The following is a 17718-nucleotide window of genomic DNA, read 5'->3' on the forward strand; positions in this document are numbered from 1 at the left end:
CTCTGGGCTTCTCCATCTGCAGCTGCATCCTGCCAATCCCCTCCTCCAGGCTGGCCGCTCCTCTTCATTTCAGACTGCTAGAGAGAATGTAAAAGGGGGCAGGGGGGAATGCAAAGAAACCCTGTCTAGGGTAGAGAGGAGACGGCAGTGCTTCCTTAAAAGGCCCGAAACCCCTTCCCAACCCCAGAAGACCTTGTGCAGAAGAGTCTCAAACGACTTGGTGTTCTGTAACTCTCCTGGGGGGCCCTGAACTGAGTAGGGAATTCAGGCTCCGGACACTCGTGCAGAAGCCAATAGTCTGTAACTTGTAACAGACTGTGTTCTGAAAGGTTACATGTATATTGGGCTTCCCCAGTGGCTCACTGGTAAAGAATCCAACCTGCCAAGGCAGAGAACGTGGGTTCAGTCCCCGGGCTGGCAAGATCCCCTGGAGGAGGAAATGGCAACCCACTCCTATATTCTTGCTTGGAAAACCCCAAGGACAGGGGAGCCTGGGTGGGGTCAGAAGGAGTCAGACAGGACTTTGTGACTGAGCACCCAGACACATACACGTGTATTGGTCCCGTTTGAAATTTGAAATACGTTTACACATAAAACCAATGAGCTGCAGTGCTTAGGATCCCAGGCTGGCTTGGGAAATCGTCTTAACCTCGTCTCTGCATCTGAGCTGTGCTGCGACCTTCTTGAGACCACCTGTGCTTTCTCTTGAGTGGGGCACTCTGTGGGGAGGGGGGTGGAGGTTCTGCAGAGCCTTAATCATTGATTCTTTTAATAATTCTCAGTAGAAACTCCTTAACACATCAGAAGAGTACCCAAGGGGGTAAAATTAGAAAGAAAGAAAGAAATCTGAATGTAATTAATCACACTTGCCAAGAGGATGTGTTCAAAGAATTCTTAGCTAAGATAGCAGCAGCCAGTAATTCCAGGAAGACAGTGCAAGGGTGCACATGGGCGCCCTGCTTCCCCAGGCTCTGGGCACCCAGGGCTCACTTGTGCGCCTTTGAATCTTCTCAGCTGCCTGTGTGTTCCGGGACAGCGCCGCGCCCCTCAGTTCTGGCTCGGAGTAGGTGCTCAATAAGTGTCAGATGAGTGGAGCTGCCAAAAGCAGGCACAATTTCTTGCATTCACTTTATACATAGTAACCAGTTATCTGCTATGATGTGCGCGTGTTCTAAGTACTGGATCAACAGTGGGCTGGGAAGTTGGGTCCCTGCTTTTATATCTTGTGGTAGGTTAAGTAATGGCTCATCAAAGTGCCAGCATGCTAATCCCTGGAACCTTGAGTATGTTATGGACATAACATGGAAAAAGGGATTTTCAGACATGACGAAGCCAAGGATCCTGAGATGGAGAGAGCATCTTGGATTATCCAGGTGGGCCCAGTGGACTCACCGAGGTTCTTATGAGAGGTCACAGTGATGCAGGCCCACAAGCCAAGGAATACAGGCAGCCTTGAGAAGCTGGAAAAGGCAGGAAGCAGAGTCTCCCCTGGATCCTCAAGAAAGACCACAGCCCTGCAGACACCGTTGCAGAGAAGACGCCAATTCTGACTCCATGTTGGAACTGTTTCTTGACTTGCTTTTCATTGTTTTTGTTATTATAATCACACAGAATGGCCCGCCTCAGAGAATCCTGCTCCTCTGTCTGACTGTTAGACGTGCCTTTGTTCAGGACCCTGTCCACCTGTAGATAGCAGGAAGGGAGACACTGACACATCCCTGCCCGAGGCTTGTCATTTTAGGAGATGTTTTCTAGATTAATGGTCTTTTTACTTTGCTTCCTCACCTTCCCCCATCTCTGATCTATAAAAGAACCCAGCATCCAGACCCCGATAAGATGGTTATTTTGAGGTGCTAACCTACCATCTTCTTGGTCAGCAGGCTCCCCAGTTAAAGTCTCTTCTTTGCCTCACCCCTCACCTCTCGGATTCACTGACCCATCAGTGAATCGGTGAGCAGGGTGAGCTTGGACTTGGTAACAGCACCTTGGTTTTAGCTCTGGGAAACTGCTTTCAGGCGTCTGGTCTTCAGATCTGGAACATAAGGAGTTTGTATTGTGTTGAAAGTCACTCAGTTTATGGTAATGTGTTACAGCAGCAGTAGGACATGAATATAAGCTGAATGTAGTTGTAACTTATTAGCTATTTTGTACAAAGTGTAACAGGCTTCCCTGGTGGTTCAGTGGTAAAGAATCTGCCTGCCAATGCAGGAGATGTGGGTTCGATCCCTGGGCCAGGAAGATCCCTTGGAGAAGAAAATGGCTATCCCACGGACAGAGGAGCCTGGTGGGCTACAGCCCATGGGGTCACAAAAGAGTTGGGCCCAACAGAACAACTACAACAACAACATGAAAGATAACAGACAGTAAAAAATAGCCCCAATACATCATCATAATAGAGATAGTACAGAAGGATGTTCTCCGCACAGTTGGGCTTAATAATTCATTCTTCTCTTTGCCAGTCAGAGAGCCTTTTTGAGGCTGTACCTTTCTGGGATAGCAGAAATTCACTTTGCAGCTTCCAACATCAGATTCTGAATCTCCAAATGCTTATATATATATATATTTTTTTTTTTAAAGAAGGAAACATTTTGATGATAAATCCTTCCCTAGATAACAACTTTTATTTTAGCATGAATATTGTTCCTTAACTGACAGTCAGGTTCACCTTGGATTTTTTATCAGAGCACCCAAAGAAACAGAAAGGAGATCTTTGCCTCTCATTTCTCCAAGGAGGAACCAGGCACAGATCTGACCAAGTTGCTTCACCGCCCACGAGCAAGAATATGAACTCAGCTCTTTTGACACCTCAGCCAAGGGCGTTCCCCCAGTCTCAGCGCTAAAAGAAGCTTTAAACATGCGGAGGGCTGGGGTTGACAGCTTGCTACAGGGAGAGGAGAGGAACTCCAGAGAAATGCCAATAGTCAGAACCTCTGGAATAAGACAGCCTCCAGTTTTTACATTAAAACAAGGGGGAAAATGTGACAATTGGATGAGTTTCATTTTGAAACTCATTTAACCCGAAAAGTCAAAACGAAACTCCAGGGGTGCAAACCCACAACAATCAAAATAAAAACAAGTTTTCACAAGCCCCTTGTGAAGCTAAATATAGATTTTTTTTTTTTTAGATGGACCCCACTCACCTTCAAATTCATGACTTTTGAGAACGATTTCAAACATTTTTTTTTTTTTAAATGTCAATCAAAAGAAACATAGTTTCGCAGGGGAGGGAGGGTGAGGCTGGGCTTGTATGTGTGATGGGGGAGCATTTCTCTGACTTAGCTCCTCCCCCAAAACCGTCAAGCTGTTTTTAAATACCATTTGTGGTCACCTGCCCTGGTAATATTTTCTAATTGTGGTCAAAAGAAGCTGACTAAATGTTTGTGTGTTCGCTCCAGGGGGAAACTGTCAAAAGCCAGGGCCTTAGTGGACGGCCTTCCGTCATCTTACTTCTCACCAGGTTCTTGGGTGCATCTGTGTGAGACCCCTCTGCGTTCTGCCGTTGTAAAGAGCGTAATCCAAATTGGAACCCAAAGTACTCTGGCTGCAGCAGGGGCCGTGCACACGGCTTTTTCCTTTTCCTGACCCTCTGGCCTCACCGCTGTGCCCAGCGGGAGGCAGACGGTGGGGGCTGGGGTCACCTGGGGCCTGAGGGTGGCCCCGGAAAGATGGCCCCTTGGTTCCTCACCGTGCGGTGAGGGCTTTGAGCCAGGATGTTTGAACTGCTGAGCAATTTCTTATTAAGACGTGAGCACCCAAGTGTCAGCTGGAGCTCTCGGCTTTTATTTGTGGTGGGCTGTTTTCCTGTCACGGCTGTTGTGGTTCACCGTCTACCTGAGTGTTCAAAACTGCTTTGCAGAATCCAGGGGCTGAGCTCCAGATCAGCCCTGCTCCTTCCCCTCCCACCGGTGGCCCCCCCGGGACAACAACCCCACAGGGCATCTCCTCCTGGGCCCCAGTGCGTTCCTATCTGGAGAAGAATCGTGAGAAAACAGGCATGAGAAAACACACTGTCAGATCTTCAGTGTCTATTTCCAGGAATGGTACTTTGGGGAAAACTCAGACAGCTCTCCAGCCTGCTGTGCCAAAGAATTCAGACTGTGATTTCCCGGAACAGACGATGGAAATCAATTGTAACCCCGTGAAGTCCAAGAATGGAACTGGGACTTCAAAAGCCTTAGAATTTGGGGAACCACGCCTCATTTATGTGAAGGAAATAATCACAAATATGTATAACATTTTCAAAACTAAAGTCACAAGGATGTTTATTAGGAGTTCACCTGTGATAACAAAAAATGGAAAAAAAAATCTAAATGGCTAATAAGTTATTGATTGAACACATTATGGTATAATCATATTTTTTTGTCATCATCAGTAACTAGCATTTGTTGAATGGTTACTGTGTCCTGGATGTTACATATTGGCTTTACGGGTGTTATCACACTTAGTCCTTAAAAAAACCCCAAGAACTTACGCTCAGAGAGGTAAAATTCCTTATCCATGAGCACAATACTAATATAGTGAGACAAGTAATAACCACTTACCACCCCACCAAACCCATGGCCACCTCGAACCTAAGAACATGACCTTATTTAGAAACAGGGTCTGTGCAGAGGTAATTGCTAAAAACAAAATCTACCTAGGCCCATCTATGACTGGTAGCCTTAGCTTGCGAAGAGAGAGAGTGATTTGAGCCCCACAGAGACACAGACAGACGTCTACGTGAGGATGGAGGCAGAGACTGAAGCGATGTGTCTCCAAGTCGAGGAGCGCCAAGGGTTGCTGGCAGCCGCCCGGAGCTTGGAGAGACACAGGAGGCAGACTCTCTCGGAGAGCTCCAGGAACAACCAGCCCTGCTGACACTTTGATTTCAGACTTCTCGCCTCCTGAACTATGGTGTCTGTTGTTTCAAGCCGCCCCACTTGTGGTGAATTGTTGCGGCAGCCACAGGAAATGAATACAGATGAAGTGAGTAGTACACGCAGGATTTGAACCTAGGCTGACTCCAGAACCAGAACTCGCCCTCTGCGCCACGTAGCCTCCGACAGCCGGGCTTAACGTGGTATATTTAACATCACATTTGGGTAAAAAATTTGAATATATGCATAGAAAAGAACTGGAAGAATATATGGTGAAATGTTTATTTCTGGGTAGCAAGAATCCAGATGGATTTTAATTTCCTTCTTTTTGCTTATCTGCTTTTTCCTTTTTCAGCATCAAATGCGATACTTTTCATAGTAAGATGCACACGGAATGATGTAGGAGGGAAGGGGCATCATGCTACAACTTGCGCTCAAATGGTTCAGACAAAAAAAAAAAACCTAATAAATATGTATCTGCACAGAGAGAAAGTGATTAAGCAAATGTGGGAAAATGTTAATCATTGAGAATTTGGGTAAAGGGTAGATAGGAATTCTTTGTATTGTTCTTACAGCTTTTCAGAAATTTTGAAATTATTTCAAAATTTAAAAGTTGCCCCTACCCCCAAAAAAGAGTCCTAACATGGAAGACATTCAAACCTGAAACAGAAACAACTTTATAAACATAAATGCCAAGACACAGCCAACTAGCGTACTCTAAGAATCAGAAAAGCTTATTTGTGGATTAAAAGCAAGTATGTGCATTACGGCAAAGATGACTCTCCAAGGGATGGGGAGGGGGTGGGGAGGCAGAGATAGAGACAGAGCATCTCTAGATAGAGAGATAGAAGAAAGTAGTACCAGGAAGACGTTCCTGTTGAAGGACTGATGAGAGGCTAGCACAGCCCTGCAGCCCGCCGCAGCTCTCAGGGGTCGTTTTTGGCACATCGTTGAGAAGGAGTGATTTCAGGCCAAGCCTGGACAAGGAGTCAGAAGAGGAGACTTTGCCCAACCTGCTGGGGAGGTGTGTGCCTGGGTCTCTTCACAGGCCCTTCAGGCTCTGACGGCAGCTTTGCGTCACTGCTTACTAGTTCCCCAGAGTAGTAGAGTATGTTGTGTGGCCTCAGTCGTGACCGACTCTTTGTGACCCCCTGGACTGTAGCCCACCAGGCTCCTCTGTCCATGGGATTCTCCAGCAAGAATACTGGAATGGGTTGCCATTTCCTTCTCCCAGGGGATCTTCCCGACCCTGGGATCAAACCCACATCTCTTATGTCTCCTGCATCGGCAGGCGGGGTCTTTACCACTAGCACCACCTGGGAAGCCCCCGTTTCCCCAGCGGGTGGTCAACAGTAATAACTATCCAGGTTACATGTTTTGAAGTATTTCCTTTTATTTACATATTTGGCTGTGCTGGATCTTAGCTGCGGCATGTGGGATCTAGTCCCTTGACTGGGGATCAAACCCTGCCCCCCTGCCTTGGGAGCCTGGAGTTTTAGCCACTAAACCACCAGGGAAACCCCCACGTTATATTTTTTAAAATAATACGGATAGACAAACTAGAAAAGGATTTCCTGGTCCCTTGGAAATATAAAATTATTGACAGGGCACTTGATAGTTTTATTTTAGTAGAACAGAAATCCTAATGTGCCAATTTTAAAGCTCACTTCCAACCGACACGTCTAGTTTACCATCTGGGCGAATACAGGAAAGGGTGTGTCCATAATTTGGACTTATCTGGAAGGGAAAAGAGTCACATTACTCAATGGCATTATTTCAGATGGTCTCTTTCTCTATCATTAATTCCTATAAAAATCTGTGCCCATTATGAAAAGTAACAGTGTTATTGGCATCATTTTTGTTCAATATATTGTGTAACTGGGCTAGTTCTCATCCGTTTACAGGAGCCATTATTTCCTGCCATTCCAAGGTGGGTGAGTGGCAGGGCTGATGTGAATGAGTCTCGCTTGGAAGCAGCCCCACCTTCAGCCTCAAACAGCACAGATGAATATATGGTTTGGCAAATGCGTATTGAATGTATTACGTGCCCTTAATTGAGTCAAAGAATAATAGGTCCATTTTTATTCCATTCTCAAGTTGTTTCACGTTCAACATTCCTTCCTCACAAAGGTTAGCTAATTGTTCCAATCTGCAGTGCCAAGTAATTTGTGCCTAGTAATTCCATAAATGTTTGTATTTCTGGTTTCTTACAAAGCAATTCCACTTCACCAGGCTTCTAAATCTTGTTTGGAGGGAAAGGATCCCACAAAGACCCATCCTGCCATCACACTTGCATATTCTGAATGTCCCCAAAACCACAGAGAGTATTGACTGCCCAGGGTGCCTCCCACAGACCATTCACAGAGAATCAGCAGCCAGTGAGAGAGTGTCTGAGTGGGAGGTTTGGTGTATGTGTAGATATTTTTCCCTAATGTATTTAAAACTAGTTTGAAGTTCAAGTGGGAAGAGTCCCTTTCTCGCCTTTCCTTTATGGAAAGAAAAAGCAGCTTCTTGTTAAGATTCCAGACCATCAGCCCCACCACCACATTGACCTCTTTACAACTGGTTTTATTAACATTTTCTGCTTTATGACATTCTCACAGTGTACAAAGAATCTGTCCCTTTGAGTCTTACACCTTCCTTCTCAAGGGAAATATCCTCCCAAAGCCTGGCCATGGACTTTTGGATTTTTGTTCTTATTTTGGGGGTAAAAGCAATGGTGTTTATAAACTTATGCATTAGAGCATGACCTAGTGATGTAGTGAACCCTGAGTTCATGGGCAGTATTTAAGCCCTTTTGGTCAGCCAGCCTTAATAGGCGAGTATCATTGATCAAGACACCTGCATCCATCCTAGACCACCAGACTCACAATCCTGACAGGAAGGATGCAAGCCAACCACTGAGAAGTCTTCAGTTGACCTGATGACTAAGTTAAAGCCTTCTTTTGGGAACTGACATTAAAATAGAGTTATCCTTGTCAAAAACGGCTAAGGTTTTCGTGAACTTGGTGGTGACTGCTGTCATATTTGAACTCTATGCACTTAACCCACATGCGTTCTTGTGGTCTTTCAAACTGCCTTGTAAAGGCAGAACCAGGTGGGAACCAGGTTCTTGCAGTTCCTTGCTTAGTAATGGCACCCAAGGATTATGTTGTGTGTAATGAATTCTAATTTTTCCATTTCCAGCAGAAGAAATCCAGGTTCAGAAAGATGGCTTTCTTACAGGTTTACGCAGAGTTCGTGACGCTTGGGGCCAAGGTCTCGTCCAGGGCTCCTTGTTCCTTGCGGACCTCAGGCAGTGCTGACTCCTGGGCCTGCAGTCCGTGATGGTCACCAGGTGAGCAAAGGTGCCTTGGGTTCAGGGTGGGGGCTCTTAAACTCCAGTGTGCATAAGAATGACCCAGTGTTGGGAATGGGGAATTTAAAAAATATGGGCTCTGGAACCCCTACCCAAGTATCGATTCTGCAGGCTAGGGGGCATGTGCATTTTTAACCAATCCTCTGTGTTCTTCTGATGCAAGTAGTTTGCAGTGAGAAGCACTGTCCTATAAACTGGGATGGAGCATATTCCAACATGTGCCTTAATTCATCAGGTTTTGTTTTGTTTTGTTTTCATATTTTCCACTCAAAATTCTATCATTTCAATGTTTTTTCCTAATGGGCAAACATTTAGGACAAGAAAAGACACTCAGGGTCATTAGTCATTGGTGGTGGTGGTTTAGTTGCTAAGTCATATCTGACTCTGTGTGATCTCATGGACTGTAGCCTGCCATGCTCCTCTGTCCATGGGATTTCCCAGGCAAGAATGCTGGAGTGAGTTTCCATTTCCTTCTCCAGGGGACCTTTCCAACCCAGGGATTGAACTCAGGTCTCCTATTTTGCAGGGCAAATGCCTTACCTCTGAGTCACCCAGGAAGGCCCATTAATCATTGGGGAAATGCAACTGAAAATCCCAATGAGATACTGTAGCACACCCATTAGAATGGCTACAACCAAAAAGACAGTACCAAATGGAGACAGAGAATATGGAGAAACTGGAAGCCTGACGTACTGCTGATCAGAGCATAAAATGATAACGCCACCTGGGAAAGAGTTTGGCAGTTTCTTAAGAGGTTAAACATACATTTACCATATGATCTAATAATTCTTCTCTTAGGTATGTGCCCAAGAGAAATGAAAACATATGTCTACACAAAGACTTGTACATGAATGATCATGGTAGGTTTATTCATAATTGCCCTAAATTAGAAACAACACAAATGTCCACCTACTGATGAACAGATAAACAAAATGTAATACAGTTATACAGTGGAACATTGTTCAGTATTTTAAAAAGAGAATGAGCTGCTTATATATGGCACAACATGGATGAGTCTCAAAAACATCACATGAAATAAGCCAGACACAAAAGACCACAGATCACATAATTCCACTTAGATAAAATTTCTAGAAAAGACAAATCTATAGAGATATAAACCAGATCAGTAGTTGCCTGGTGCTGGGAGTAGGATTGACTTTGAAGAGACAAAAGGGAACTTTATGTCAAGATAGAAATATTCTAAAACTGGATGGGAGGCATGACTACAGAACTCTGTAAAGTTACTAAAAAATCATTAAGCTGCAAAGTTACAGTGGTGGAGTTTTAAGGTATATAATTTATACCTCAAAAAAGGTGTTTAAACAAACAACAGGCTCTCAGAAATGGCAATTGAAGGTTACAGGAGTGAATGAATCAATCAAAAAACATTTCAAACGTTTCAAAGTATTGAGGCGCTGGTGTTCAAAGAAATCTATCTGCATATGATTAAGCTCCTTCCGTTGCACACGGTCATCAGCTCCAGCCTAACGTGAGTCTCATTAGTTGGTGGCTTTTTTCTTTTCAGCTCGCTCTGAGTCATAGTTTCAGCCTCTGCCTTCACCGACTTATCCCCAACTTTCCAGCCGCTCTCAGCTTTTCTCAGCCTTCACCACCACTAGACTCTCTTCCCTTTAAGCTAACAGGCGATTTTAGCCCTTTAGCTTCCTTAACAAGCAGAGAGGACCGTCCACCGTTCCCTCTGACTCATGTGCTTTCTTTTCCGAGCGGCAGGAGAAGAAAAAAAGAGTTTTCAGCCCCACCATGCGTGTCCGTGTCAGCAATTCAATTGTTCCCTTAGCAACCATCGCTGTTGCTGCCGGCTTTCCGATACACACAGCTTTCTCGAAGAGCTTAAAGTCACAGAATATCTGGTTCGTGCCAGAAGCAGTTTTCTAAAAAGACCAGTATCTCTTCTAGAGCCAACTCTTTTTAAAACAATATTCAAACAAAACACACCGGTTTCAGACAAAGCCAATGAGGCAAACAGTGCTGGGGAGATGATGCCTCCCAGGAACACTCAGCTGAGATGAGAGGCTGAGCAGCGCTGGTCTGCCTGCTCTCCTCCTGGTCCGTGGATGTCATGGGTCACAGGGGAAATCAGAAGTGAAGGAGGGAGGATCGTCCTGGGTGGGAGCAATCCAGTGACTCTGCTTTGCTGATGCAACAATCGAGGCATTATTTTTGCATTAGAAGCTTTCCCGATTTTCCATTTTTCAGTCTGGCTCCTTATGTGAGCATACTGTCTTCAATGTGTTTCTACATCCAGGTAAAAAGTAAGACCCAAGGTTAGCTCAAAAGTGTGGATTCCTTTATTATTCCATCCATTATTTATGTTCCAAGAGGATCTGTAAATTATTTTTCTCTTAAAAAAAAAAAGAGATACGTTTCCTATGTCACGTGAGAAGCAAGGGTGTCTCAGATGCAGGGGGTCATGTGCATACCCTCTCCAACACCATGAGAAGGGTCTGGAGTTTGTGATATTCTATTTCATAGGCCTGTCTATAGGGATAAAAATCCCTCAGTAGCAGTGGTAGTTTCTTCTTTAGTTAACAAGAGTGAAGAGGTATTTTATCACTCTTTGAGAACACTGGCTTTTCAGCATTTCAGAACACCTATACTTCAAACAGCTGATACCAATATCATGGTGAAGCCCTGCTGAATATTAGGTGCGCTGGGAGTTGAGTATATGACTTGCAAGATTTAGGCATCTGCCTTTGTAAAAAATGTATGGACATGTATATGGTATTCTTTTTTGTTTTGTTGCCCTTTGCTTTGTTACACTTTGCAGATACCATGCTTACAAAGTTTTTTTATTTTTTATTGAGGTAATAACATCAGTTTGTAACATGACATTAAATTTCTTATGTACAGTGCTGTATTTCTACTTTGCACACGCTACAGTGTGAACAAGCCAAACCAAGACAAAAGGGGAGCTACAGAGAACAGAGTAGTGGGGTTTTGTTTTGTTTTGTAAATTCTTTCTATTTCAACTCTTCCTTTCGATTAGTTCTGTTCCTAATTAAGCTGATTTTCCTTGATATTAGCCCAAATTAAGACGATTTCCATATACATATACGGGTTCCATATTTATATGTATTTCAACTGTTAACACAGAAGCTATTGACCCAGTGGGCTTGTAAAACAGGAAGAAATCCTCTGGTGCATTTTATAACCTTTAAAGATAGATACTCACAGCTGTATACGTATTCCTGCAGGTCCCAGCTCTGTGGCCTGGATGTCCCCACAACCAGTCCTCCAAGCTGTTTTGAGAGCTTGTACTTAAGGCCAATCCACTCCCTCAGCGTTTCCCAAAATAATGCAAAGTCACCAAAAATGAAGCACTCATGTTAAGGTTCTGAGTCCGTCCCCAAGGCCTTAAGGATAAAATTCACAGGCGATTTATCACAAATAGCCTATGGGCAAACACTGCCAACCATTCCCACACAAAGCAAAAGCAGCAGCTTCCCTGGTGTCTCAGTGGGAAAGGATCCACCTGTCAGTGCAGGGGATGCAAGAGACGCAGGTTTGACCCCTGGTGCAGGAAAATCTCCTGGAGGAGGAAATGGCAACCCACTCCAGTATGCTTGCCTGGAAAACCCCATGGATGGAGGAACCTGGCAGGCTATAGTCCTTGGGGTTGCAAAGAGTCAGACATGACTGAACACACACCCACCTTTTCAGTTTAAAAGAGTAAAGAGAGTCCTCCCGATTGGAGTTTGCCTTGGAGGAATCAACAACTATCTGGTTTTTATGACAAAACAGGAATCAATTGCTCCCACCTCTGTGCTGTGCTTAGTCGCTCAGTCGTGTCCAGCTGAGCCCCTAATGCCTTGAAATCTGTCACTTGGAGACTTAGGCAGGTGAATGACCTTGGGTCTGATCTGCTGTCCCTGAATTGCTAAAGAACAAGATTTTTCCTCTTTAATGTTTCTGGGCATTGGTTTCCTCACCTGCTGAGAGAGTGGGGTGGAATGAGTAGCCTCCAGGCTCCACCGTGGCTGTAATCTGTGTTTCTACTTCCTCCGGGCCTGGACTGCGGAAGTCCATGACTTTCTGTATGTCTGCCCCAGCTGCCCTGACCCTCTCTGGGGCCCTTTCTTTCTCCGGGAACTAGGCATCTCTCACATGTATTGTTCATACATTCTGATTCACACAGCCTTCCTTCACACCGCCATCCAAGTCAGAGGTGTGAAAGCAAAGAAGGAAAAAATATACACAGACACGCACACATAAGTATATGCATCTATAAAGCCATGTGTTTCAGGTAAGCCCACGGTCACCCAGAGCTCAGTGCTCTGAGCCTCACCAGGTGATTCTTCTCGGCAGGAAGTGACCCGTCAACATCCTGCCCTGTCTCGGGGGCCCATCACACATCCGGTTCCTGGCTGGGCTGGCTCCTCTGCCAGCCACAGCCTTGATTTCTAGGCTGAATGGCCAAGTGGGGTGCCCTTTACGGCAATTTCTGAATCAAGTTAGAGGGCAGTTTAGCTCAGGACCTGCCATGTCACTGGTCCAGTCCCGTGCACGCAACCTCCCCACTCACTCCTGTTACAAGAACCACACGCTGACAACTTGTCCCCCCAGTGGAAAGTTGCCCTGAGTTCAAATATAGTGGGAGAGTCTAGAGCAATTCTGCTGTCAAAGCTGACTGATTACCCTACAAACAGTCCTACTAGTCCTAAGGACACTTTCAGGAAATAAGTCTCCTGATCTCTTTTCTCTCAACCCTTTTTTTCTCACCCACCCCTTTCTCTGGCCCATCAAACACAGGTGAGAGTTTCAAGATGATGCCCCTGGTGGGTGGGAGCGTCAAGGCTGTGCCTTGGAGTCTTGTTTTTTTCCCAAAGGAATGGATGCATGATTGACTGCTCTGTGACCACTGAGGTAATCCTGGTGTTCACTGAGGAAATAAATGGCTTTCTGGACTGTGAGGACATGTGACCAGACAGTGACCACGGGGACAGGAAAGGTGCAGAGGAGGGGACCAATCAAGACAGGGAAAGAAGTATGACGACCACACTTCTGAAAGCATATACATTTATGTACATATGCATATATTAAATTATATCAAAAGGTCTTGAAAGAATCAGAAAACATAGACTAGTTCCAGGGAAAAATAGTCTACAACTTTGCCTCCTAGAGAGAATCATTGCTGACGCTCTAGTGTGTTTCCTTCATCTTTGTTTCTTATGGAAATGAAATTTAAGAACTCAGTTTTGTGACCTGTTTTCTTTCCAGTTGGTAATACATCCCGGATCCCTTTCACCACTTGTTGCTGTGGGCCTGAGGCAGGGCCAAGCCCCTTACATTATTCCAGGAACCCCCCGAGGGGTGTATTCTTTATTTTTTGACTTAAGGTGAAGCCTTTGGTTTTGACCTGGGTTCAATGACAGAATCACTGCATCCTCAGACCTGCAAAATGATAGCCAGCCATCATGCAAATCAAACCTGTTTCACAAGTGAGAAAACGGAGGCCTGAGCCACAGCCAAACCCAGGACTAGATCCGTATGGACCGCTCCTGGTCTGTTTGCCCCACACCACAGCCACAAGTGCGAGAAAGCTTTCCTTTCAGTAAACGGCCCTCGAGAAGCCTCGAGGTGGGAAAGGGGTGCGGCCTCCCCAGGATTAGTGGGGGCTGCTTAGCCTCACCCAGTAGAGGCCGTGGCCGGAGTGCGTGAATCAGGGGACTGGGCGGGGTACGCGGAACCAAGAGCCTCACCACTCTCATGGAGCCCAGGGGAGACTCCTTCCATTCCGGGGTCTTCACCTGTCGGAGGTGCAGCTCTGCCTTCTAGATGCAGCACTGGGCCACTCCTCACCACCTCCTCCTCTGCCGCCCCTTCGGCCTCCCCTTCCTCCCCCGGATTATGGCAAGAGCTCCCCACTAGGATGCCAGCTTCCTCTTGCCCACCACAGTCCCCACAATGATTGCCTACAGCTGGTGCATGCTGAGTCGCTTCTGTCATGTCCAACTCTTCTAGACCCTAAGGACCGTAGCCCGCCAGGCTCCTCTGTCCGTGGAATTCTCCAGGTAGGAATACTGGAATGGGTTGCCATTCCCTGCTCCAGGGGATCTTCCAGAGCCAGGGATTGAACCTGGGTCTCTTGGGTCTCCTGCACTGGCAGGGGGGTTCTTTACCACTAGCGCCACCTGGGAAGCCCCACAACAGCCGGTGGGCTCCTTTTAAAATGTTAAAGTGCTCCAAAGCTGCATTCTACCCTACTGTGGTTAAAGACCAAAGTCCTTACAACGTCCACGGGGACCTTCCATCCCCGCCCGTCTGCCCCTCTCTGTCCTACTTTCCTCCCCAGCTTTCTGGGCTCCTGCCACACCTGCCCCCTCGGTCTTTCTCACACTTGCCTCTGAGTCATTGCCCTTGCTGGTCCCGCCACCTGGAGCGCTCCTCCCCACGTTCCGTCCTGGACTGCATTCCCACATGCTTTGGGTTTGCGCTCAAACATCACATTTTCAGTGGGGCTTTCCCTGAGCATTTGAAGTTGGGGTCCCTAGTCAGGATTTTAGATGACTTCCTTCTAGACATCCCTCCTTCCTGAATTGATTCTCCTAGGCCCTGATCACTTCCGGACACACCACATATTCCACTCACTTTTCCTTGTCTATCTCTCTCCACTAGAATGCAAGATCTAGGAAGCCTGGGGTTTTGTCTGCTCACATAATTAGTGAAAATCTTTTCTCACAAGTCATGGGAACCAACTGCAGCTTAAGGGGGAAGGGAGGCCATTTATCCCAAGGACTCATGAAACCCATGGGCAAAAGGGAAGGCTGGACTCAAGGAGGAACAGGGACCCAGAAAGAAGGCTCTTGCTCCCCTCTTTGTAGGTCTCTTCTTTCTCCTCTGTGCACCTCCTGGCTCTTCTTCTCCAGACCATAGAACAAAATATGGCCACCCAGTTTTCATGCATCAAGTCAGCTGGGTATAGGATATACCAGGCACTGGCCTAAGTGCTCAGGGTGCCTCAGGGAACAAAGTGGAGTCCTGCCTTCGTGGAGTTTACATTCTAGTGCAAGAGAGGGATGCAAACATAATCAATGAGCAGAGACTGTAGCACCTTAGATGAGAAGATGGAGAAAAAAAATAGAGCAGAGTTAGGAGGTGGGGGACTGGCACATGGCATAAGGCACCCTGGGAACAGTTTTAAACATGGGTCAGAGGGCGCCCCAGGAGGAAAGCAAGATTTGAAGAAAGATTTCTAATCACCATACAAAGTGGCTCAGAAGCTCACGGCTAAATCCACAAAAGAGAAATCTGATGGATCCAGCCTAGACCAGGTGTCCACCTGTCCAGTCACTAGGACAGAAAGGCAGGGTCGCAAAAAGCAGACCTGTTTCTGGAAGCCCCTCCTGTGGATGAGACGGGAAGGGGAAAGGCATTCCCAGAGGAGGGGAATTATCTTGAGCTGAAAAGACATCGCCAAATGGATCTGCCCCTGGAGAGAGTTGGGGACATTCTGTTTGTGCCACTGGAGCGCCAGTGTTGACTTTAGAGGTTGAAAAAAAAAAAAAAGTCCCAATCCAGTTGAGTTGTTCATGTGACCTCACCTGTTGGAGGTTTGTGGTAAACTAGACCCCCGATCCTGCCACATTTACGCGAAGGCGTTGTGCTGTCCGAATAGCCCACGACAAGCGGACAGAGATGATGAAATCACCAAGAACCTTGCTGAATGTGAACTGACTCAGAAAATAATGTACCACATCTCCAACTGTAGGGCTTGTCTCTGCCTCCTTGGGAAGGGTTGCCCATTTTTAGCACAAGCAGAACTGATTCTCATCTGTACCCTCAGGATTATTTTCCCAAAAGAGCAAAAAGTCGCAAAGAATTAAGGGAGCGGGAAGGAATAAGGCGTGGGCATACTGGAAGATAGAATGGCAGAAACCGTGACACTCAGGTTATTTCCTTCTGAGCGAGCCAAAATGGAAAATTTGATAAACCCCAAGGCATCTGTTGCTTTGCAAGAAATGCCTTAGAGAATTTTGAGCCTGGAGGATTAGCTCAGAGGACCCTCCTCAGATGTTTACAGGCTCGTGTGAATTGTCAGCCTTTGAAAAGGAGACAAGTAGTATTTATAAATTTACGAATTTAGAGGCCTCAGGCCCCATTACAAAAACCAAGGAATGTAAGACGCTAGTCAAGTTTAAACCCAAAATGTAGGTCATCTCAGGCTGTGAGGTCACAGCAGAGCTCCTGGCTGACCATTGAACATAGATTGTGCCCCATCACACCCCCATGGCACCAGTGTTTGCAGGCAGCAGAGACTGAGATCCTCATATGTGGATGAAGATGCCAAAGGTAAGGTAGAGAGAAGGCAGAATCAAAAAACTGTTGGTTTGCCACGACCAACAGAAGGATAAGTGTTTATGTGGGCTGTCAGCCCCGGGGGCTTTATATGGGGCTGACTGCGGAAGCCATCCATGCCCAGCACCGAAAAAGCAGGTCCAGAGTCTGCCTTGCACCAATCCAAGAGTCAGAGGCTCCCAGCAGCTCCTTGGGAGACAGAAGAGGCTTTGAGACTGGGTCAGCTTTGGTCACCTGCCTCCTCAGAGTAAGCAGTGAACTCACCACCACAGGGAAAGCTAAGTATCTGCAAGAGTCAAAATCAAGATGTTTTCTGATTTGCTTCTGAGTCTCAAAAGAATTTTAAGCACTGACTAGCCAGCAAATGCAAGTTGTTGTTATATGTACCTGGGCTTCCATGGTCTGAAATAGATCCCTCAGGGACTTTCTCTCTAACCCCACCTCTGACTGTTCAAGAGACCACACAACGGGGACCCCAAAAACGTCTTTTGGAGGATTTTACTGTGATCAGAAGCTGGTTTCTAAAACCTAAGAATCTTAACTTTATTAACCCGGTAAGGAAGTGTTTCTGGGGGTTATCCAGAGCCAAGGGAAAGCTTCACAAATCCAAAGATTCCTCTTTATACCCAAAGTTCAATCTAAGGAGCTGTCTGGAGGTCAGTTTCTCTGCTGCATCTTGTCACATTTCCTGTAAATCAGGCTTAAATAAGAAAGGGCCTTCTATCTAAGGTGGGCCCACTCCCCGGGCCAGCCTCCTGGAGGCTGGGACCCAAGGGTTGCAGAAGGGTCTTGCGGAGTACCCTGCTCATCATCACCAAGCACCATCACTGGGTCGAGTCTGCCCCAGGAATCACGGCTTGACCTTGGCAGTGTAAAATCTGTTTCTATGCCAGAAAGTAACACAGCCATAGCGCTTCCTCTTCAAATTGCTTGTCCCAGCATTTCCTAGAGACTTTGCTGAATTCCTGGAAAGACTGGCATGACAAAGCTGCCAAGAGGGGCTTCCTGCGGCAAGAACGCGGGAGCAGAGGGCACGCGTGCGTGGGGCCACGGGGAGGGGGAGTAGGCGTCCCAGGCAGAGCTGGCTGCCCTGACCAGTGACCACAGCACTTGGGAGATGTCTTCAACATCAGGATGACTTTGTTCCCTTGAATGACTTCAAGGAGTTGTAAGGGGCAGCATGTGAGT

This window comes from Cervus elaphus, chromosome 28, assembly GCF_910594005.1.
Source record: "Cervus elaphus chromosome 28, mCerEla1.1, whole genome shotgun sequence".
NCBI classification, from domain to species: domain Eukaryota; kingdom Metazoa; phylum Chordata; class Mammalia; order Artiodactyla; family Cervidae; genus Cervus; species Cervus elaphus.